At 36.2% G+C, this 23,120-nt stretch overlaps 1 long non-coding RNA gene across 2 annotated transcripts in view; it reads left to right on the top strand.

Moving 5' to 3' along the window:
- Window positions 1–23,120, top strand: part of LOC102167127 — a 387,855-nt gene that overhangs the window by 215,127 nt on the left and 149,608 nt on the right. Inside the window, exon 5 of one of the 2 annotated variants that reach the window (XR_002342718.1) lies at window positions 337–2,162. The exons of the other annotated variant lie outside the window; for it this stretch is intronic. This is a non-coding gene — a long non-coding RNA (uncharacterized LOC102167127). Of the gene's footprint in view, window positions 1–336; window positions 2,163–23,120 lie in introns of those variants that run through there. 2 annotated transcript variants of the gene reach the window in all.

Consider the following 23,120-nt stretch of genomic DNA (forward strand, 5'->3'; position numbering starts at 1 on the left):
TGCCTGTGTATTGTACAGGAACAAAACCTTAGTAAACAATTAGTTTTATAGGAGTTGCTCCTAGATCCAAGATCCAAGCAAAAAACCTAGATGTCCGAGTCTTTATTACATAATAAATAGATGAAGTCTGAGTTTTCATTGAGATTATCTTGGGAGAGGGGTAAAGGCAGAGGGCCCAAGGTGAATCTATAGGGAACATAAATTTTTAATCATACATGACAGCTTCCTTTTATTGAGTACTACCTTGAACCAGGCACTGTATAAAGAGATATACCTGGATTATTTATTTGATTTCAGTTACATCCTATATTTGCTGCTATTATACTTGTTTTGCAGAGGGAAAAACAGAAACTCAGAGAGGTGGCTTGTCCAGGATCATGGAGTTGGTAAGTGGCAGAGTTGGGACTCAAACTCAAGTGATCTGATGCCAGAATTATCATGGTTAAATACTGCTTTTAGGGAATGAGCCATGAAAACAACCGGGAAGGTAGGACCCAGGGGGTAGGGGGAAATTTGGATGAGAGGGATGTACCAGAAGCCAAGAGAAAAAAGATTGTCAAAGAAAACTCGCTGAATGAAGGATTATGTGATTAAAGATTCTGAATATTGGAGACATCCATGAAGGTTTTATGGTTGTGGCAATACTAGTGAACATGGAAAGTGGAAGATAATAGTGAGTTGAGTAGAAACTGGAGAACAGAGTTGGAGATGTTGGGTATAAGCTTCTTTGTAGAAGACTCATGACCAAGGATGGCCTGTGATTTGGGATGTGTGAGGGATGTTTTGGTTTTTAATGGGAAAGATGTAATTGTTCTTAGAGGCTAATTAAATAGAATCAGTCGGGTAAAAAGGAAAGGGAGAGGAATATGATTGAAATGGGGATAATAGGTCCAAGAAGCAGGTAGAAGATTAGGTGGATAGAAGAAAGGGTACTTCTACTGAGAAGAGAGAGAAAGAATTAAGGAAGGTTCCTTGTCTGGCAAGTTTGCAGGGAAAGAAGATAAAGTTGGGGTATTTTTCTTACAGACAGAATAAAATCACTTGAATGAGGCAAGTACTGTAGATATACAAATTACTGTTTAGGAATTGATGATATAAACATTTTCCAAATTAATAGAATTTCAGCAAGTCTTCTATATTTGTGTCTCTAAATCTAGAAAGGATGTCCAGTTTTGTCTTTTCCTTTTCATTCTGCACCAGAGTTATTGCTTCGTGACTAGAGGGTAGTCATTTTAATATGAACTTGGTTATATTCAAGAGGAATTGCATTGGCTGTTCATGCTACAGGTTTAAGTGAAATCAATAGAAGTTTTCAAAGAGTACACTCTGTTAATCCCCTCTGGAAAATGAAGTTACCTTCATATCCCTCACTCTGTCTGCCCCAGACCCTTTCATGGTCATCTGATGCCTGACACAGGAAACTTGGTGTCTTAATTGGGGCTGTCACAGCAAAATATCAAAGGATGGGTAGTTTAAAGAGCAGACATTTATGTCTTACACCCTGGAGGCTCGGAAGTCCAAGATCAGAATGCCCATATGGTTTGGTTCTGGGAAAACCCTCTATCTGGCTTACACATGGCTGCCTTTTTGCTGTGTCTTCTCATGGCAGAGAGCAAAGGGGAGGAAAAAGGTGAGAAGGGGAGAAAGAGAAATCATGTGAGCTTTCTGGTAGGTCTCTTAAGAACACTAATTCCATCATGACGACCCAACCTTCATGACCTCATATAAACTTAATTACCTCCCAAAAGCCCCATTTCCAAATTACCATTGCTTTGGGGGTTAGGATTTCAACATACAGATTTCAAGGGGACACAAGCACCCAGTCCATAATACACTGTGGTCCTGGAAGATTTGTTCCCCTTAGAATAACCCCTGTTCCTTTCGCGCTTATATCATTTCATTAAATCAGAACTTGTCGTTCTTTATTTCTCACAAGAGTTCAGTGGTTTTATAATTTCAAAAAATTACTGTGTTTTATTTGCTAAATCCATGTGAAAACTCATTTGTCTTTTAAGATCACTAAATCTCCTCTCTCTACGTAAAAAAAATGCAAGCGTTCCCGTCGTGGCACAGTGGTTAATGAATCTGACTAGGAACCATGAAATTGCAGGTTCGATCCCTGGCCTTGCTCAGTGGGTTAAGGATCTGGCGTTGCCGTGAGCTGTGGTGTAGGTTGTAGATGCGGCTTGGATCCCACGTTGCTGTGGCTCTGGTGTAGGCCAGTGGCAACAGTTCCGATTATACCACTAGCCTGGGAACCTCCACATGCCATGGGAGCAGCCCTAGAAAAGGCAAAAAGCCAAAACAAAACAAAACACATAAAATGCATACTTGTACATTCTTAACAGAATACAAGATGCATGACAATAAGTTTATCCCTTTTTAACCCCTAAGACTTGTGAGTCTACCTCCTACTTTTTAGGCAGGTTTTTGTTGCTGTTGAATTTTTTGCTATGCTTACCCAGGGATTTTTATTTTGTTCAGGAAGTTTCCTGAAATCAGAAGCAGGGGGCTTTAGTTGATACCGCTTGCCTGTTATTTCTTTAGAAAGCTGTTTCCAATCTGCTGTCTGATATCAAAACAGCATTCTAAACAGATGAATTATTGAAATGTTTGGAGGTGACAAGGGAGCTGAAAAAGGTCCCCCACAGAGGTTGAGTTGGCATTTGGGAGAACAATGCCTCAGGCTACCGAGTGACAGACAAGGTAGCTCCAAATAAGGGATGTTTTCTAAGCTGATTGCTGGCAAATCCATAATGTCTGAGTGATCAGTGATGAATGCTCTTGTGCCTTGAGATGACAAGGCATTGAGATGATGGCACCTAAAAAATCCTAGCATGCTATTCAATAGAAAAGGCCATGTTGGAAAAGGATTTTGAGCTGCCTTTTTCCTTCCTTCCCCCTCCCTCCCTATCTCCCCCCAACCACTCTCTCTTCCTTGGGACTTAACTTTAAGTTTCTTTTGCCAGTATGATGCTGAGTACCTTACAAATATATCTCATTTAGTTCCCCAACAATCCTAGAATGTAGGTCCTATTATGTCTATTTTACAGTTGACAAGATTGAATAGTTAGTGGGTGCAAGTTATTTTGGCATGGTTTATGTAGCCCATACATCTCTTCTGTCTCCCCTGTGAAATCCCTGGTTAATCTAGCATCAATCACCAGTATTTTATAGAAGTGTGTTGAAAAGGAGTTTGAGAACACTGCTGAAATATAGGTTATACGTTGAATGGACATCTAACTCAATGTGAGGGAATTGGCTACTTCTTCCTGGAAGAGGTATGATTTGAACAGATTTGGAAGAGGAGGATTCAGCCAAAAGTATGTGGGTAGTATACAGGGTATGTCAGGGAGAGAGAGGAGCACATACCAAGGCTAAGAGTCAGGAGCAGCTTCAGCATATTTGAGGAACTGTTAGATGGTAACTTTTGCTTCACAAGGGTCATATACAATAAAAAATGTCACATTGGACTTTGTTTAAGTTTTCTTTTGCTTCTTTACTTAATCACAGGTCAATGTCAATGAAATTCTGATATGCATAGAAAATATTGCATATATCAAAATAGCCACTTCTTAAAAAAAGTGATTGTGAAAGGAGAGATTAAAGTATCATTGCTTCTAAAAATCGTTAGCAAAGGAGATCCATTTACTTTATTAAATGTATTTGTTCTATTATTGTGCCATAACTATCCCCGTTATCTTTTTTTTTTCTCTCTCTCTTTTTAGGGCCGCATTTGAGGCTTATGGAAGTTAGGCTTAAGGCTTATAGGCTAGGCGTCAAATCAGAGCCATAGCTGCCCTCCTACACCACAGCCACAGCCATGCTGGATCCTTAAACCAGTGATCAAGGCCAGGAATTGAACCTGCATTCTCATGGGTACCAGTTGGATTCATTTTCACTGTACCACAACGTGAACTGCATAATTTTTTTTTATGTGTGTGTCTGTGTGTTTGAAGATGCCAGTAATCACACACTTTTATCATTCTCCCTTCCCTAAGCTCATATACTCCTTTAAAATAAAATTGTTCTGTTGCCAAATTTTTTTCCTCATATTTAAAAAAAATTATTGACATATGATGGATTTACAATATTATATTACTTTCAGTTGTACGATGTAGTTATTTGATTATTTTTGTATATTACACATCATACAAAGTTATTATAAAATATTGACTATACTTCCTGTGATGTACCGTTAAATCCCTGTGAATTATCTATTTTATAGCCGGTAGTTTGTACCACTTAATCTCCATTACCTTTTTTGCCCCTACACTTACCCGAACATTTGTTCTCTGTAGCTGTGAATATCTTTCTGTTTTGTTATGTTTATTCATTTTTTAAAGTTCTATGTTCAAGTGAAAACATAGAGTATTTATCTTTCTGTGTCTGACTTATTTTGCTAACACCCTCCAGGTTCATCCCTGTTGGTGAAAATGGCAGGATCTCATTCTTTTTATATCATATTCAGTATCTTCTTTATATATTATATTATATATAATCGTTATCCAGTCATCTACTGATGGTAACTTAGGTTGGTTCTGTGTCTTGGCTATAGTAAATAGTGCTGCTTTGTACATTGAGATAAAGATACCTTTTCCAATGAGCATTTTTGTTTTCTTCAGATAAATATCCAGGAATGGAAATGCTGGGTCATATGGTAGTCTATTTTTAATTTTATAAGGCATCTCTGTACTGTTTTCCATAGTGACATAGCAATTTACATTCCTACAAACAGTGTACTAGGGTTCCCTTTTCTCTACATCCTTGTGAATACTTGTTATTTCTTGGGTTTTTGATGATAGCTATTATGACAGGTGTGAGGTGTTGTTATCGTATAGTGGTTTTGATTTGCTTTTTTCTGATGAACACATGATGAGCATCTTTTCATGTGCCTTTTGGCAATCTGTATGTCTTTGGAAAAATGCCTGTTCAGGTTCTCTGCACATTTTAAAATTGGATTGTTTGAGTATTTTTGATATTGAATTATTTGAAATTCTTTATAAGTTTGGATATTAACTTCTTATGTCTGTGTATTGTTTGAAACTATTTTCTTCCATTAAGTAGGTTGGCTTTTGGTATTGTCTACAGTTTACTTTCATGTACAAAAGCTTTTTAGTTTGATATAGTTCCATTGGTGTAATTTTGCTTTTGTTTCCCTTGCCTCAAGGGACAGATTTAAAAAATACTCTTATGATTGTTTATATTTCTGTGATATCAGTTGTAACTTCTTTTATTCCTTATTTTATTTATTTGGACTATATGTTTTATTTAACATTTCAAAAAAATCCAACTTTTATAGTTTCATTGCTTAGATCTTTATTTTTCCTTCTTTCTGCTAATTTGGCCTTTGTTTTTATTTTTGTAATTTCTTAGTTGAAAAGTTAGGTTTTTATTTTAGGTTTCTCTTATTTCTCAAAGTAGGCCTGTAATGCTGTAAACCCCTCTTAGAACTACTTTTGCTGTATACTGTAGATTTTGGAAAGTTGTGTTTTATTTTAATTCATTTCAAGGCTTTTGTATTTCCTCATTGATTTCTTCATCGACCTATGGGTTTTTGTGTATTGTTGTTTAGTTTCTACATGTCCATGTTTCTTTTCCAGTTTTTTTCCTGTAATTTATTTTTAATTTCATAATATCATGGTAGGAAAAGATGCTTTATATTATTTTAATCTTATTAATTTTATTAATAAAATTCTTAAATTTTATTAATTTTATTTTTTTAATTAGGCCATTTGTTTTGTGGCCTAGCATGTGATCTGTCTTGGAGAATGTTTCACGTGCACTTGAAAAGAATGTTTATTCTCCTATTTTTGAATGGAATGTTCTACAGATACTATTTAGTTCATCTGATCTAATGTGTCAGCTAAAGCTAGTATTTTCTTGTCTGTTTTCTTTCTGAATAATCTATCCATTGATGTATGTGATATAAGTGGTCTATTCAGTGTTGTGACGTTCCCTAGTATTAATGTGTTACTCTCAACTTCTCCCTTTATGTCTGTTAATACTTTATTTATTTAGGTACTCCTATGTTAGGTGTATATATATATATTTACAAATGGTATATACTCTTCCTAGGTTGATCTATTTTTCATTATATAATGCTGCTCTTTTTGTTATATTTTAAGTCTATTTTGTCTAATGTATTGCAACTTCAGCTTTCTTTTCATTTTTATTTGATTGGAATATCTTTTGCCATCCCTCATCTTTCAGTCTGTGTGTGTCTTTAACTCTTAAGTGAGGCTCTTGTAGGCAGCATACACATGGGTCTTTTTTTTTAATCCATTCAGTCACCATTTGTCTTTTGATTAGAGCAGTTATTTCATTTACATTTAAAATGATTTTTGATAGATTTGTACTTACTGTCATTTTGTTAGTTGTTTTCAGGTTGTTAATGTATTTCTTCTCTGCTATTTTCTTCCCTTGTGGCTTGATGATTTTCTTTAGCATGATATTTAGATTTCTTTCTCTCTCTCTCTCTTTTTTTCATGGGTACTGTTGATTTTTGGTTTGTGGTCATTATGAGGTTTATATATACACATACATACTCACACACACATTTGTTTTAAACTAATAGTTGATTGTACAGTTTTTGTCTTTTAATCTTCATACTGATTTTGAAAGTGATTAAGTCCCTGCCTTTACTATATATTTACTATTGCCAATCATATTTTTTTCCTTCATATATTCTATTTATTATTATATCCTTTTCTTTAACATCTGTTATAAGACCCTTTAACATTTCTTGTAAGCCTGGGTTAGTGGTGATGGACTCTTAGTGTTTGCTTGTCTGCAAAGCTATCTCTCCTTCCGTTTTGAATTATAACCTTGTTGGGTAGCATATCCTTGGTTGTGGAACTTTTCCTTTAAACACTTTAAATATATCATGGCACTCTTTCCCAGCCTGCAAAATTTCTGTGAAAAAGTAGCTGAAAATCTTTTGGGGTCCCCTTGTGTGTGATGCTTTAAGTTTTCCCATTTTACTTGATATGTCTGGTTGTAGATTTCTTTGAGTTAATTTTGTTTGGGACTCAATCTGATTCCTAGAACTGGATATCTATTTCCTTATTCATGTTAGGAAAACTTTCAGTGATTATTTCATCAAATATGTATTCTATTCCTTTCTCCTCCTTCCCCTTCTCCTTTGCAGATTTCTTGAGTGGAAATATTACTACACTTGATGTTGTCACAGAAGTCCCTTACACTATCCCCATTATTTTTTTTTTTCTTTTTGCTGTGCTGATTGGATGATTTCTGCTATTCTGTCTTTCAGGTTGCTTATGTATTCTTTTATACCATGTAATCTGCTGTTGATTCCTCCATTTTTTCATTTTAGTTACTGTGTTCTTCAGCTCTGATTGTTTTCATTTATTTTTTATTTTCTAATTCTTTTTTGAAGTTCTCACTGTGTTATTCTAGTCTCTTCCAAAGCTTTTCTTACGGTAAATATTTTTATGACCTTGTTTCAAAGTCTTTATCAGTTAGATTTTTTATCTGTGTTTCTCTAGTCCCCCCACCCCCACCCCCAGGTTTTATTTTTATTTTGTTTTTCATTCAAAACATACTCCTCTGTCTTCTCATTTTATTTGACTTTCTATGTTTATCTCTCTGAAATTGGGAGGAATAATTACCCATCCCAGTCATGTGTGTAGGGGCTCCATATGGACATTTGTATTGTCCAATGGCCTTTTGAGAGAGCTGTATCTGAAGTGGGTGCAAGCTGGCAATTTTTTTCTGGGGTATAATGGGGTCATCGCCTATGCAGAGGTGGGCAGAAACTGGGTGAGGGCTACAGCCAGAGTTCAGCATGGGCCAGGGATTCTCTTGGGGTGTACTGGTAACCAATGCCTTGATGGAGGCAAGCTAGAGCCAAAGCTGGCTATATACAGAGCCCAGTGTGAGCCACAGCTTCTCTTGGTGCACATTGGTGGCCACAGCCTTGGCAGGGGCTGAGGCTGGAGCTGGAGGGGCTAGAGCCAGATCCTGGTGTGAGGTATGCCTTTTCCCAAGCTATGCTGGCAGCTGCCATTCCTGTGGGGGATGGGCTGAAGCTGGAGTTGGTATGGGCTTTGGGGCATGCTTGAGAAGTCTTGGTAGGCTGGGTAAAGCACCAAGAACTTTTCAGTCTACTGCCTCTATGCTGGGACTGAGAGTGAGCAAGTCTGTGCATGCCCTTTAAGAACAGAGTCTGTTTTCCACAGACCTCTTGCTCTTCTGGTCATAAGTCCCACTAGTTTTCAAAACCAGAAAAGGTGATAATCTTCCCAGTATCAGACCTTAGGTCTGGGGTAGCCAGTGTGGGGCTCAAACTCCTTGCTCCTTAGGGAAGATCCCAAAATTGCAATATCTCCCTCTTCTTCTGGGTCACCCACTGGGATTGTTGGTTCTAACTGGACCACTTTTACTCCCCTCCTGTTCATCTCAGTTTTTTTTTTCTTCTTCATTTCCTTGGTTGTAGAAGAACTATTTTGATAATTGTAAGGTTGTTCTCAGAGAGAGATATTTATATGTAGATGTAATTTGTTTGTTTGTTTGTTTTTTAAGGAGGAGGTGAGCTCAGGGTTTCCCTACTCCACCATCTTTATCCTGCCTCCGAGCTGCCTTTTCATCTTCAGAATTAAATTTTTGCATTTATTTCAGCAGCAAATGTTTTCCACCTCAATTGAGACTGCTTTAGCTTATTTTACTGTGAAAAATACTTGAAAAGTTATCACCATGCTTTATCCCTGCCTCTTAGCCAAGCATATTTTGCAAGCTCAGTAATTAAATATGCCCTTGAGATCCACTTGTGGCTCAATATGATGGTATGAAGGGACTTGGAGGAGAAAGTTGAGAAACCAGTTTTTGTGTCCAACTTTGCCACTAGCTAGCTTGAGACCTGGCACAAGTCATTTAGCTTTCCTGAGTCTCAGCCTTTTCCTCTATCAAAAAAGGAATTGGATTAGGTAATATTAAAAGTGACCTTCTTGATTACAGTTTTGTGATTTATGTATATTTTAGGTAAGTAAAGGACATGTTGCATAAAACCAGAAAACTCATTATGCATCTTAGCAAAATACTGTATGTAGTGAACAAAAGTGATACTTGAGTTAGGAGGAAGCTTAAATTTGTTTTCAAAGAGATTAATTATAACAAGGAAAACTAACTCGCTGGCCTTAGGTGCTATATTGATTTTCTTTTGGGATGCCAAATATGGCCAGTGGTTTACAGAAGAATGTATACAGTGGAATTAGGTGACCAAGAACTACCAGTTTTTTAATCTGTATTCAGAAAATAGTTTTTTGCATGTTTTGTTGTTAAGTTAAATTATGGCACCTAAATGCCTCTAAAGTTAAAATTTCATGGAGTTTCTATCATGGCATAGTGGGTTAAGAATCCAACAGCAGCAGCTTGGGTCACTATAGAGGCACAGGTTCAATCCCTGGCCTGGCACGGTGGATTAAAGGATCTAGCATTGCCACAGCTATGGCTCAGATTCAATTCCTGGCACAGAAACTTCCATATGCTGTGAGTGAGAGTATAAAAAAAAAATAAAATAAAACTTTGGCTAACAAGTACATGTCCAATATTATGCTGCCTATGCTAACTTTTTTTTTTTTGTCTTTTTAGGGCCACACCCACAGCATATGGAAGTTCCCAGGCTAGGAGTCGAATCAGAGCTGTAGCTGCAGGCCTGTACCACAGCCACAGTAACACCAAATCTGAACTGCATCTGTGACCTACACTACAGCTCACAGTAATGCTGGATCCTTAACCCACTGAGCGAGGCCAGGGATTGAACCTGTGTCTTCACAGATGCTAGTTGGGTTTGTTACCACTGAACCATGGTGGAAACTCCCATGCTAACTAATTTTAAAGTAAATTATAGGAATTGTTAAACCAACCTCGTAAGGTGTCATAAAGTTGGGTTATATTAGAAAATCCTTTGAAATCTAACCTTGGCTCCAGCTAGACTTATTCTTTTGAATTAAGGTGATATCTATTAAGATTAATGATTTGTTAGGATCCTCAACTATCCTAAGAGGATGCTGACCATCCTTTGGATGGTATGTATTTTGAAGTCTTTGGATCTTTAGACAATGGAGGTATTTAATAGCTTTTCAATGTAGCATGATACCAATCTTTTCATCATTGCATGAAATAAGTTAAAATGTAGAGGTTAATAGCACCAATACTGGAGTTAGATCCCCTGAATCTAATTCTGGTGGGACTGAGTGATGCTGGACAAGTTACTTCTCTTCCACAATTACCTCATCTGAAAACTAGAGATAATGGTGAGGTTTAAATGAATGAATATATTATAAAAATCAAATGTGTTAATATATTGAAAGGGCTTAGAATAAATAATTCCTGGCACATAGCATGTGATATCTTTTAGCTATTATTATTGTATTATTATAACATCATCATCTCCAAGATTTTTTGGCACCCGTTTGAACAAAACAATATTGAGGGAGGAATGTGTGAAAGATTTAGAATCTATTTATTCTTCTAGATTCTCTAAATTCTGCCCAGTTGATCAGATCATGTCTACAGAGTGCTGGAATTTTGAACTTTATATTGATAATATTTATTGTTTTAGGGAAATTAACACACTAAAGTTTTCACCCTTGCATATGTCATGGTCTAATTTAGGTTGAATGCCTCTCCTTGGAGATGCTCCACTGAGCTAAGTGTGTGGCACTTCCACTGTGTGACACTGCCATTTTAAGTATGTGCTTTCAAGGTCACTGTGGAAGAAGGAAGCAAGAAGTTATGCTCAGTGATAGAAGGTGTATCTCTGTGTATTGGCCAGAATCCAGTCACATGGCCTCAGCCTGATCTTATATGACTGGGAATTACAGAGTTTCTGCATGTGCAGGAAGAAAAAACGAGGTTGAGGTAGTCACTGTTACATATGATCCTGAGGACTCACTTTTTACAAAACTCTGATCAACTCAAATAAATAGTTCAGGGCTGCATTATCTTATTTTTATTGTAACAAAGCTATTGAGTATTGCCCTCTTCATGTTAAGCCCCAGTGGAGCCCTAGGCCTGATCTTAATTTAAGAATAGTTCCCCTTTTAGGAAAATTGTTAATATTTTTCTTATGCAAACTGAACTGAGACCCAATTCTTCTTTTTAGGCTGACAGACTGCTAGAAAGTTTAGAGCCAAATTTGTTGTCCATCTGGAGCAAATACATTCCTTGATCAATTTTATGACCCATAGACTAGGTTTTCTTATATTTTTTTAAAAACTAATTCATATTATTTTTTTGTGTTTTATAAATCCTTACAAATTCTAATAAAACTTTTTTTGGAGGGAACAAGTAAATAGGTAAATACACTACTTTATGTAGAGCTATATCTCATGGAAATAAGTTATCACTGAGTCCATTAATTGACAAGGATTTTCTTCATTAAATCCCTTGATAAATAAGATGCTCCCACTGGTAACAATGGGTCAATGTGGCAGTGATGCTCAACTCAGGAGGTAGGAAGTTTTATCAAAATGTTTGGGACTAGAGGAGGATAGAGGAAGGTGGGAATTTTTGCCCCGACACATACTTCAGTACCATTGGTACAGACATTTGAATAGTAATGCTCTCCTGTACTGCAATAATATAGCTCTATCCTTTCTTCATAGTCTCATAAAATGTTTTATATTTATCTCTTATGTAAATATTTATCTAAACAAATGGGACATCCCTTCTTCTCAGAGTATCAGGTTACCTTACTTCAGTTCAAGTTCCAGATGTTCATCAAGAGTTGCTCTTGGGCTAAGATAGGTATCTTCCTGGTCAGAGAGAAACCAGGTACAAAGCTGCTATGGATAGTGTCTCTTTTCTTCAGAGAAACACATGGGTTGTTTGAATTATTCTTTCCTTAATGTCACTTCAAGTTATCCTAAGAAGGTTCTCTTTCCTCCTCTGTGCACATGTTTTTCCCCCAGGAAAAGCTTCACACTGTCCAGGGGAAGGCAGAGTGCCCAAGAGGGAATGTGTTTTGAAAGCAGAACATGATGGAAGATAGTATGAAAAAAAAGAATGTGTGAGTGTGTGTATGTGTGTATATATATATATATGTGTGTGTGTGGGTGTGTGTGTGGGTGTGTGTGTGTGTATAATGACTGGGTCACTTTGCTGTATAGCAGAAATTGAAAGGACATTGTAAATCAACTCTAATAAAAAATTAAAAAAATATGATTAGAAATAGAAAAAAAAGAAAGGCAGGCACTTTAAAAGAAATGTTGTCTTTCTTATGACACTCTGTGCTTGGTGAATTTGAATTAGAAATTAGAGAAGACTAATGTCTTAGCTAATGTAGTTACACAGACTTCACAAGTAGAGAGAGGACATAGAAAGATAAAACAGACAAAACTGGATGAAAGATGGTATATTTATGATTATTTCACTTTGTGCCCAGATTTTACTAGCTGAGCCTCTACCTGTTTGGGTGATTGGCCAGTAATGCCTTCTTGCAGGCCTCTTCTCAGTTAGATAGTGTGATGGACAGGCTCCTAGAAGACCTCTTATGTTTCCTACCTCCTGGTAGTCATACCCTTGTGTAGTGCTCTCCCACATTGTATGAGGATTGAACAGTATGCTATGGGAACAATAGTATAGAGGAGTTCCATTGTGGCTTTGTGGTAATGAACTCCACTAGTATCCATGAGGATGTGGATTCGATCCCTGGCCCCAGTGGATTAAAGGATTGCTTAGTTGGTTTAAGGATTTGGCACTGCCATTAGCTGCAGTGTAGATTGCAGACATGGCTTGGATCCTGCATTACTGTGCTGTATACAGGCCATCAGCTGCAGCTCCGATTTGACCCCTAGCCTGGTAACTTCCATATGCCACAGGTGCAGCCCTAAAAAGCAAGCAAGCAAACAAGCAAGCAAAACAATAGCATAGAGTGGAAATGATGGCAATTCATTTCTGAGATGAGAGTATACAAGATTGCCTTTTGAGTGCTAACTCTCTGTCTTGGATCTCTTGCTTGGAAGGAAACAGGCAGCCATGTGACAATCCCTGTTTAGAGGCCCATAGAGTAAGGAACTGAAATCTCTGACCAACAGCAATTAAGAAAGTATGTCCTGCCAACAACCACATAGGTGAGATTGAGAGCCAATTCTCTTGACTCAGTTGAGTCTTGAGATGACTATAAATCTAGCTGACAGCTTCCCAGCAACCTTGCGAAAGCCAGAGCTGGAACCACCTGGCTAAGCTCTTCCCACACTTTTGATGATGAGAAACTGTTAAAGAAAATAAGTGCTTGTTGTTTCAGTCTGCTGAATTTGGAATAATTTGTTTCATGGCAACAAATAACTAGTAGAGATGAGATAGAATGAACATAAATATTTTCTCTCAAATATCAGAAAATAAATCATTGGCTTTTCTTAAACATTGAAAGATACCTGACTTTTCTTCCTACTTCAAATTCTTTCCTCCTTTCCACCTTAATAAATATACTTATCACTTGGCACTGTGGAGGAAATTAGATTCTCCACTAATGTTGAAACTCATTTGACAATATCTTGGAGTGGTGATTGAATAGATGAGATTGCTCACAATTCTTAGTGTGAAAAGCATTCCCTCCAACAAATCTCATAGTAATGGTCATTATTAATTATCGTCTAGGCAGCTTCACTCTCTTTCCCCTCTTCTTTTGGAGATTCAGAGAAGCATCTCCTCTGTCAAAAAGTAAAATATGGATTAAGACAGAATCTGCTTCTGGTCAGAGGTTAGCTTTTTCTCTCTGCATGTTCTATTTTTCTCCTTTAGTATTTAGGATAATGGACAGAGAATACATTTCAGAAGACAGATATTGTGCCTTAAATTTTTCCAGGAGATGCTACAAAAGATCATGGAATAGATCCTTCTTTGACATAAAAGAGCTGAGTGGGGAAATTCCCTTGAGACAACTGGAGCCCAATGTCTATTTTAATGATCGATTTAAATGAAAAGTCTTCAGTATTTCATTAATTTTTTTTATTACTCAAATGAATTTATCACATCTGTAGTTGTATAATGATCATAACAATCAGATTTCACAGGATTTCCATACCACAGCCCAAGCATATCCCCCCACCCCCCAAACTGTCTCCTCCAGAGACCATAAGTTTTTCAATGTCTGTGAGTCAGCATCTGTTCTGCAAATTAAGTTCAGTCTGTCCTTTTTTTCAGATTCCACATGTCAGTGAAAGCATTTGATGTTGGTGTCTCATTGTATGGCTGACTTCACTCAGCATGATAGTTTCTAGGTCCATCCATGTTGCAAAAAATGCTGGTATTTCGTTCTTTTTAATGGCTGAGTAATATTCCATTGTGTATATGTACCACATCTTCTTGATATACTCCTCTGTCGATGGACATTTATCATTAATGTTTTAATTCATAGTATAACTTCCTTTGTACAGCGTGGCGAACATAGTTTTACTTCCATCATCTCAGAGATTCAGATGATACTTACCCTATGTTATAAAGTGAGAAGGTACTAATACTGAGATTTGTCCAAAGCCCACCAGGTAGTTAGAAGCATTCATGATTAGAACCTTCATTTCTTACTTTCATTACAGGCCTTCTTCTTCTTTTTTTTTTTTGTTTGTTTGTTTGTTTTTTTTGTTTTTTTTGTTTTAACTCAAGAGGAAGCAGTTAGTTGGAGTCAAATCAATTTCTTGTATATACAAAGAATGGCTTTAAAAGAGTAAGGATGGCTCAATATAGAGAGGTCTTGTGACATTTCTTAGAGGGGGGTCATTAATTCTCTAAATTAGTGGGTACAGGTTTTAAACAGCACACACTGTCTGGACAATTCCTTGCAATTTTATTTTTAAAAAATTAATTTGGATTCAAATAATACTTCTGGTAAAATTAAGTGGTACCTCTTTTGTTGGATAACACAGTATTATCACGCAATATGGCAAAAATATTTAGAATGTGTTTGAGATTTGGCCATGCTGTGTAAATAAAACAGACCTCCTTTATTTGAACCTGCTTGAATTTACTCATCTATCTTTGCAGCCCTTTAGCTGAAGTGTTTTGATAAAGGTCATACATTTATTCACAAGGCTGCAGTGTTAAAAACAAAAACAAAAACAAAAACAAAACAAAACAAAACAAAAAAACAGGGCTACCACCCATCTAAAGCATGGTTAAAAGTAGACTTAATCTTCATCTGTAATGTGCCTTGTTTCCATTCTCTTTGTCCATAGAGGACATCAGTCAGTGCTTCCTTGGAAACAATGTTCTGGTATATGAATTAAAATTGTAATGAATCTAAAGAGAGGCAAATGAATAGGTCTAAAAATAGATTCCTATTCAGCATACCCTTCCCCCTTAGACACAGTTGTCTTGACACATAGCAGTCAAGGGCACAGAGCTTTGCAAGGGCTTTGTCCTTTGCCTTGGTGCACATGCAGGCACACCCAAGACCCAGGACAATGGGTTGCTTGCACAAAGCAATTAAACTGCCAGATTCCAGCTGTGCAGCACCTTTCAGATTTTCCTAACATTAATTTCTACATGAGCCAAGGCAAATGAGCAACTGGGAAACCTGATTAGTCTTCCCACAGCTTCCTCTGTGGACTATCTCATTTCTCCCCAGTGAGAGGAGTGTTTTACAGTTCTGCTGTGTGCATACTAAACATTCATTTATTATCTTAAAAAAAGGAAGTACTCCTGAATAATGTACACAGAATTCCCAATTAGATAATTTAACTTTTAATCATTATGCAAATCTAATGAGCCACCTTTGATTTTTGTTGCTTTCAAACCCAAAACCCAAAGTTGGATGGCTTTCAAAAATATTTAAAGAAATCACATTATTCCAAAATACCCACAAAAATATAAAATATATTTCTTCATGAATGCTGACCAGCTAGGTATTAAATAACTTGAGGGATTCCATCATTTATGAATAAACACAATTTGGAACTGTATGTAATGTTTGAATTGAAAATTTGCCAAGGTCATTACTGTCATCATTGATTTGGTCAGGATGTTTTTAATGGCAGGACTTAGATGTCTGCTGCTCTGCTGGGTCCATTGGAATTTATGTGCCGTGACTATTTAGGTGTGTGCACACTCTATTGCTGGTAAGGATGTGGGCTTTCTGGTTGCTCATCCTGGCAAGATGCCCAGGACCATGTGTTGGTCACAAGAACAGTTTCCTACAACACTTCTTTGAGTCCTAGCAGTCCACTCCACTCTACTCTGTATGCATTGACCCTTCTTTGACCCTTGAGAGGCAGCAGGAGGTGGGGGGCCCAGAGTAGGAACTCAGTTAATATTTATTAAATGGATGACTGAATTTTTGCAGGAAAAACACGTTCAAGAGAGAGAAGCAAACATTTTCTTGAATCTAATTCTTTAAATAAGTCCTTTCTCCTTTCAGTAAAAGTTCTACCACTTAAGTGACATGGCTTTTTTTGTGTCTTCCTGAGCCCTCCATTGTGTCCTGATCTCTCAAAGTGGTTCCTCCATAGAAAAGACCTGGGAAGAGACATCATCTTGGGTTCTCAGAGCCTGGGTATTTAAAGGGGGTGAGGGGAACAATTGTGAAGCAGGTGGCACCTATGAGTGACTTTTGGGGCATTTCTGAGATCCATGCAAATTTTTAGTATTTATACATATTTGTGTATGAGGTGTTTTTTTTTTTTTTTTTTTTTTTTTTTTTTTTTTTTTTTTGAAGTGATTCATAGCTTTTATCAAATGCTGAAAAGGTTTTGGGCTCCCAAACAATCAAGATTACTGCCATGGAGTTTATTAGCAGTAATTAAAGACATGCTGTAATTTAACTACTATTACTGGTACCCTAGGAGCTAGTTTTAAAAAGTGCAATTCTGTATCACTTTTTAAAAATGGAAAGAAACTCACAGATTTCAAAAACTAATTTTATGATTACCATAGGTGAAACCATTGAGGGGAGGGAGGAATTGGGAAGGTGGGAATAACATATACACACTACTGTATCAAATAGATGATTACCAAGAACCTACTGTATAGCACAAGAAAATCTGCTCAATAGTTTGTAATAACCTATATGAGGAGAAAGAACGGATATATTTATATGTATGATTCACTTTGCTGTATACTGGAAACATTGTAAGTCAACTATATTCCGATAAAATTTTTAAAAATCCTGAAAGTGATTAATTAGAAATAGTTAGTAGACACACAAAATGTTATTTGAGTAAAAAGTAATATTATCCATCTAATCAAGACTTTGTGGAATGCTTCATTGTTCAAACTTAAACTCAGAGCATATTTTTTTCAGATATGTAAGTTCTTTCCTTGTTCTGCTCTCATGGACTCTGGAACAGAAGTTAAGTGATAATGGAGAATTTGAAAATTATGTCTTTCAGTACAATGGAAATGGAGGCTTCGTTTTCATTCTTTTCAGTTGGGTAGAGCTCTGGTCTCTCATGCCTGAAATATATTTTCTTTTGGAATCTATCTTTTCTACTAGCTAAGTATTCATGATAAAAAGGAACCTTCTAGAAGGCAGAATAAGTTGAGCACATTGTATTTTATCTTTATGATGAAATGCTGACTTCCCTTTAAAGCGGCAAATCCTTCTTTTGAAAAAGTTTAATAGAAAGTCACTTTAAAAAGAGACTTAGAGATTAAATTTGGAGGACTAAGAAACACCAATAAAATTATTTTTGATAATGAATTGGATATATTTACATACACACACAGACACACATATATGCACACACACACATGCACGCAGTAGAGTGAACAAGAGAACAGAATGCCAGGCACATAGTGTTTGTATAGAACTTATTAAGCATTGTCTTAACAAGTTCTATACAATTTCTTAAGTAGTTTAGCAAACTTTCAGTCAATTTGTTTATTCATTCATTCAGCAGATATTTGAGTTTACAAGGTGCAAGAGCTTTTATTAATTTCTGATGGGAAAATGTGAATAAGGAGTGAATAAGAGTTTTCTTGAATGCTTATATTGTTTTCCTTCTCATGTTCAACTTTTTTTTTCTTTTAATTGAAGTATAGTTGGTTTACAATATTGTGTTAGTTTCAGGTGTACTACATAGTGATTCGACTATTTTTTTCTGGCTATGTTTCATTATAAATTATTATAAGATATGAATATAATTTCCTATGCTATATAATAAATCCTTGTTGCTTATCTATTTTATGTATAGTAATTTGTATCTGTTAATCCTGTATTCCTAATTTCTTCCTCTCCCACTCACACTCTTATTTGGTAACCATAAGTTTGTTTTCTGTGTCTGTGAGTCTGTTTCTGTTTTGTATATAGATTGATTTGTACTGTTTTTTAGATTCCACATATAAGGGATATGATGTAGTATTTGTCTTTTTCTGTCTGACTTACATCACTTAGTATGATGATCTTTAGGTCCATCCAGGGTGCTGCAAATGGTATTATTTCATTCTCTTTTATTCTCTTATAAAACTACAACTTGTCTTTAAAGACTTTTCTTGATATCAAAAATAATTTAGGTCTAATGAGTAATTGTCATTTTAAAGCTTCTTTATTTCTGGGTAGTTAATCTCCCATATGAATTTATTAACTCTATAATTTAACAATACAGATTTTCAAACAGAAACATGTACCAATTTACTCTTTTTCTTATGTTTAAGACTAAGGTTTTTAATTTTTCATCTTGATGTATTTCATAGGAATATTTTCTAAAATATTCCTATTCTCTGCTAATGACCTTTAATTGAACATTCTTTGTTTTGTATATAGTGTTGTTTCATTCATAATTTTGTACTAAGTTATATTTTTTATTTGCTAGTTTGATTGAACAGTGTCTCTCTGAGTCTGCCACTCCACCCTAACACAACAAGCTGTGGGATTTATATATGAGTTTGTGTGGATGAATGTATGTATACATCTTACCAATTTGCAAATGTGGGACAGCTTTAAGTAAAAAACATTTTCCTAACTTCTTGAATATTTTGTGAAATATTGAGAAAAGCAAAGTACAGAAAGAGCAATGTGGCAGTGACTGACTGGCAAGATGATTCATAAGATAAAATGATCTATTTCTTTTCACAGAAATGTGCATTTCACAGAAATGTGCTATTAACTTTTATTAAAGTATACTTGCTAGTAAATCGTCTTTCTTTTAAATTTAACCTAAACACTAGGGTCTTAAACCTATGATACTTGAAATTTGAATTGATACACTCGGTGTATCCAATATGGTAAATAACGGTTCCCCTGTTACTTTGAGAGGCACATACCTTTTGAATAGACTTAGAATTGAAAATAAAATCCTTATCAGCTAACGTTTTCAAAACCAATTCATATTGTCAGTGCATTCATATTCTTTTAGAGGATATAATGCTATCTCTGCACACAAGGGCACTCAGTAAGTGTTACATTAAATTTTCAGCTGTATTAGAAATTGGTGTACTTGAAATACTATTATTTTAGCAATAGCTATTTTCATGTTCAATAAATTTCATATCTATGAAAACATCTGCAATGAATTCAATGCTATTAATCTAATTGAAACTATTTGATTACATGCAGATGAATGTTAAAATGATTAATATTTTTTGGAGACAAATTTAATTTGCTTTTAAGTACTATAGCAAATGACATTCTTCTAGATCTCTGAATGGTATTGATGTTTATGTGTTCAGGTGTTGCACAAATTAAGGAACTAAATCACTTTCATAGGTAGGAGTTAAATGTGGTAGAGAAGCCATTAAAGTAATTTACAGCTGATGATATGTCAAAGCAGTTTCCTACGAAATCCTACAGAGATGGGAGGGAGTATGAATCATTGAGAATTAAAGATTTTTCATCTCTAATTACTTTAGCTCTCTTAGGAACCACACATACATTTTTAATGTAAAAAAAATAAAGACAGCACACACCAGAGAAGGAATACACTTAATGCTGGCCCATTCACCTTTTATTTTTCTAGACCAGAATTCTGGGATCAAGCTGAATCTGTATATTTGATTATTAATGCCTTCTCTCATTTTCACTAAGACAACGTGAGCATCAAATTGTTTATAAGGCCTATGGGATTTCATTCAACTGTCCTATTGTTTGACTAAAATAGAGAATGCATGCTTAGAGAGCTTATGGTCAATATAGGTTTTTCTTTTATTTTTAATGCAAGTTCAATAAACCCTTAGGCCCCAAAATGATTTTGGGTACCCTAAATTGGTATATGAAATCCAGGTGTGTTAAGTGCCACTATTATGTAACTTAATTGAAGATTCTAGTAGACATCTTTTGTTTGGCTCATACAGCATCTACTCATTGGTCTCTGGATAAATCACCCCATTATTCCTCTGGGAACCCCTCTGTCATCTATTTTTCATGCAGGGACTCGGGGAGGGGCGGAACCAATATGTGGCTCAGATCTGGCCCGTCAGAACAATTATTCCCATAGCCACTGTGGTTGGCTAAGGGGAGAGTACATGAGCATAGCTATTTTGTCACTAATAAGGACCTTGAGCATGAAGTTAACCTGAAAAAAGTAGAATAAAATATTAGGGGATGAGGCCAAGTATCAGTGACTTTTTGAACCCTTGGAGAAAAGACCTAGATTTTAACAGTAATGTCTTCCAAGAAGTTCCCCCTTTCATTTATGCCACTTTAAATTGTGTTTCCCATCACTCACAATTGAAATAACCCTAACCAAAATACACACAGAAGTTTTGAGTTAGAAATCAATGAGTTGCAAGAGTAGCAGGGGTTAAAATGAAGTACAGCTTCATTCCTGTAGCCAATTTCAGAGACAAGAATTTTTTTCTCTCTAAATATCATTTCTTTCCAAATAAGATTGCTAAAACTTATGCCTAGATATAGGCATGTATAAAGAATCAATCTGGCAGTTTTGAAATAGAAATCCTGACAAAATAATCCAAGTTCTTTTATGTTTTCTGAGGTAAATTATATTTTTCCACATTGTGCCTCTGAGTGGAAGACAAATCTAGGTTTCAGGTTTCAGTTTTTCAATAGTCCTTGGGGAATGTGGCAGCATTCATGCCTGCTGTGCCCAGAGCCTTGGGCAGCAGAGAATGGCCTGAAGGCTGACCCTGACCATCCAGGCATGGAGGTACAGAGCTGGGCAAGCTGTGGCCACATGCGTGCCTTGAATTCAGTGTCAGGCCAGCCTGGCCAGATAAGATGCTCAAATCTGTGGTGACGCAGAAGTCTGCATGCAAGCCTTGGGCTGGATAACCTCAGGAAAAGAGGCAGGTGGCTGACCTGGCCTTGTAGAATCAGCTTTCTGGAGATTTTTGCAGGAATACCCATTGATTTCCTTGCTTAGCCTGCTAGTGCTTTGGAGTCCTTCTCTATGTTACAACTTGTTTGGGTTAAGCTCTTAAATGTTTTTACATTTTCACATCATTTATTTGTGGTTTCATCATAATCAAAGCATTGATTAGCTCAGTCTAACATGTTGATGTAACCTGAGGCCTGCAATAAAGTTTTAAGGATTAAGTTACCCTAGTGGTTATCACTGTATTGGGGTCATTGTAGGATTGTCAGGTGATTGTCGGACTGTGTCTGAAATGATTAGCTCAGAGCATGGTCCAGAGAAGGGGCTATGTGCATGTTGGTGTGGGGAGTAGAAGAGATGGATGTGTATGTAGCCCAGAGTGTGTCCAGCTGGCCAAAAATTAGAAAGTGTTCTGGAAGGAAATAGGCTGAGAGCCTCACAAATCTTCTCAATTTCCTATTTGGAGGCAGCTCTTGTTGCCTCTGTCCCTTGGTCCCATTAGCTCCTTGTCACTGGGAAACACTCCCAGAAAACTTCAAAGAACTAGGGAAAATAGCAGTCAACTGAGTTTCATACCTAACCACTCTTTCAAGAGGGGAGCAAAATAAAAAAAGATCAGACAAATGGAGAGCTTACTAATCCATGGTGCTTTATAAAGGAAATAGATGTAGTTCAGCAAGAAGAAAAGTAAACCCAGAGGAAAGGCATGAATTATTAAAATATAATGGACAGAAACTAAAAAAACGTTTATGAAATCTAACCATGCATGGTGCTTTTTTCCCAACATAATTAAGGTAAAACTAATTTTCAGCACAATAATAAGCTAGGTTATAAAGTTCAAGGATGATTAAATTATCAAGAGGAGATTATAAAGTTGAAGAACTTTGACGTTTAGAAAAATTCAGATAAGAGCTACCTTAACACTTTAAGAAAGTGTTTAGGAGGAATTTTTTAATCTTTAGCTTTTAAACAAAAATATAGCAAACATTTTATCAATCTAATAAAAGAAGAAAAATAGAACAAAAGAAGCAAATAAATGAATGGCAGGTAGAAACTACAAAATAAGATGATAGAAATAACTATAAATATATAAGTATTCAGGATAACTGTTGTCAAGTTACATAATTATTTTAAGTAACGAATCTTGCCAAGTTACTACATCTTGTTGACTTCAGGTTATATCAGTGTAGTAGAATGAGCTAATAAACACTTGATCTTACCATTAACTTTTTAATTAATGTTGAATAGTAACAAACTTTTAAATGCATAACCCAATAACTAATAACAAAAAGAGGGACCCCCAAGCCCTAAGCAGATTTTGTCAAGTAATAGATATTTTTATCACTGCTTTCCTTATATCTGTGTATGTCTTAAATGATTTTGAACTCTGGTACAGAAGAGTTACATTAGATGCAATTACTTCTGTCCCTAACAGAACAGAATAGGAAACTCAGAGACACATATTCACATAAATGAAAATTTGATATATGACAAGGATATTAAAAATCAATGGATGGGAGTTGCTAATGTTACTCAGCAGTAACAAACCTAACTAGTAACCATGAGGACACAGGTTCCATCCCCGGCCTTTCTCAGTTGGTTAAGGATCTGATGTTGCCGTGAACTGTGGTATAGGTCACAGACGTGGCTCAGATCTGGCATGGCTGTGGCTGTGGCTCTTGGTGTAGACTGGTGGCTACAGCTCATATTTGCCCCCTAGTCGGGGAACTTCCATATGCCTCATGTGTGGCCCTAAAAAAACATACACACACACACACACACAAAAGAAAAAAATCAATGGAGATAATCAATTTACTAAATGAGGCAGGCACAACTAGCTATCTAAATAGGAAAATAAAAGGTAAAATGAAGAGTTCCTACTGTGGCCCATTGGTA

Source organism: Sus scrofa, chromosome 3 (genome assembly GCF_000003025.6).
Source record: "Sus scrofa isolate TJ Tabasco breed Duroc chromosome 3, Sscrofa11.1, whole genome shotgun sequence".
In the NCBI taxonomy this organism is placed as follows: domain Eukaryota; kingdom Metazoa; phylum Chordata; class Mammalia; order Artiodactyla; family Suidae; genus Sus; species Sus scrofa.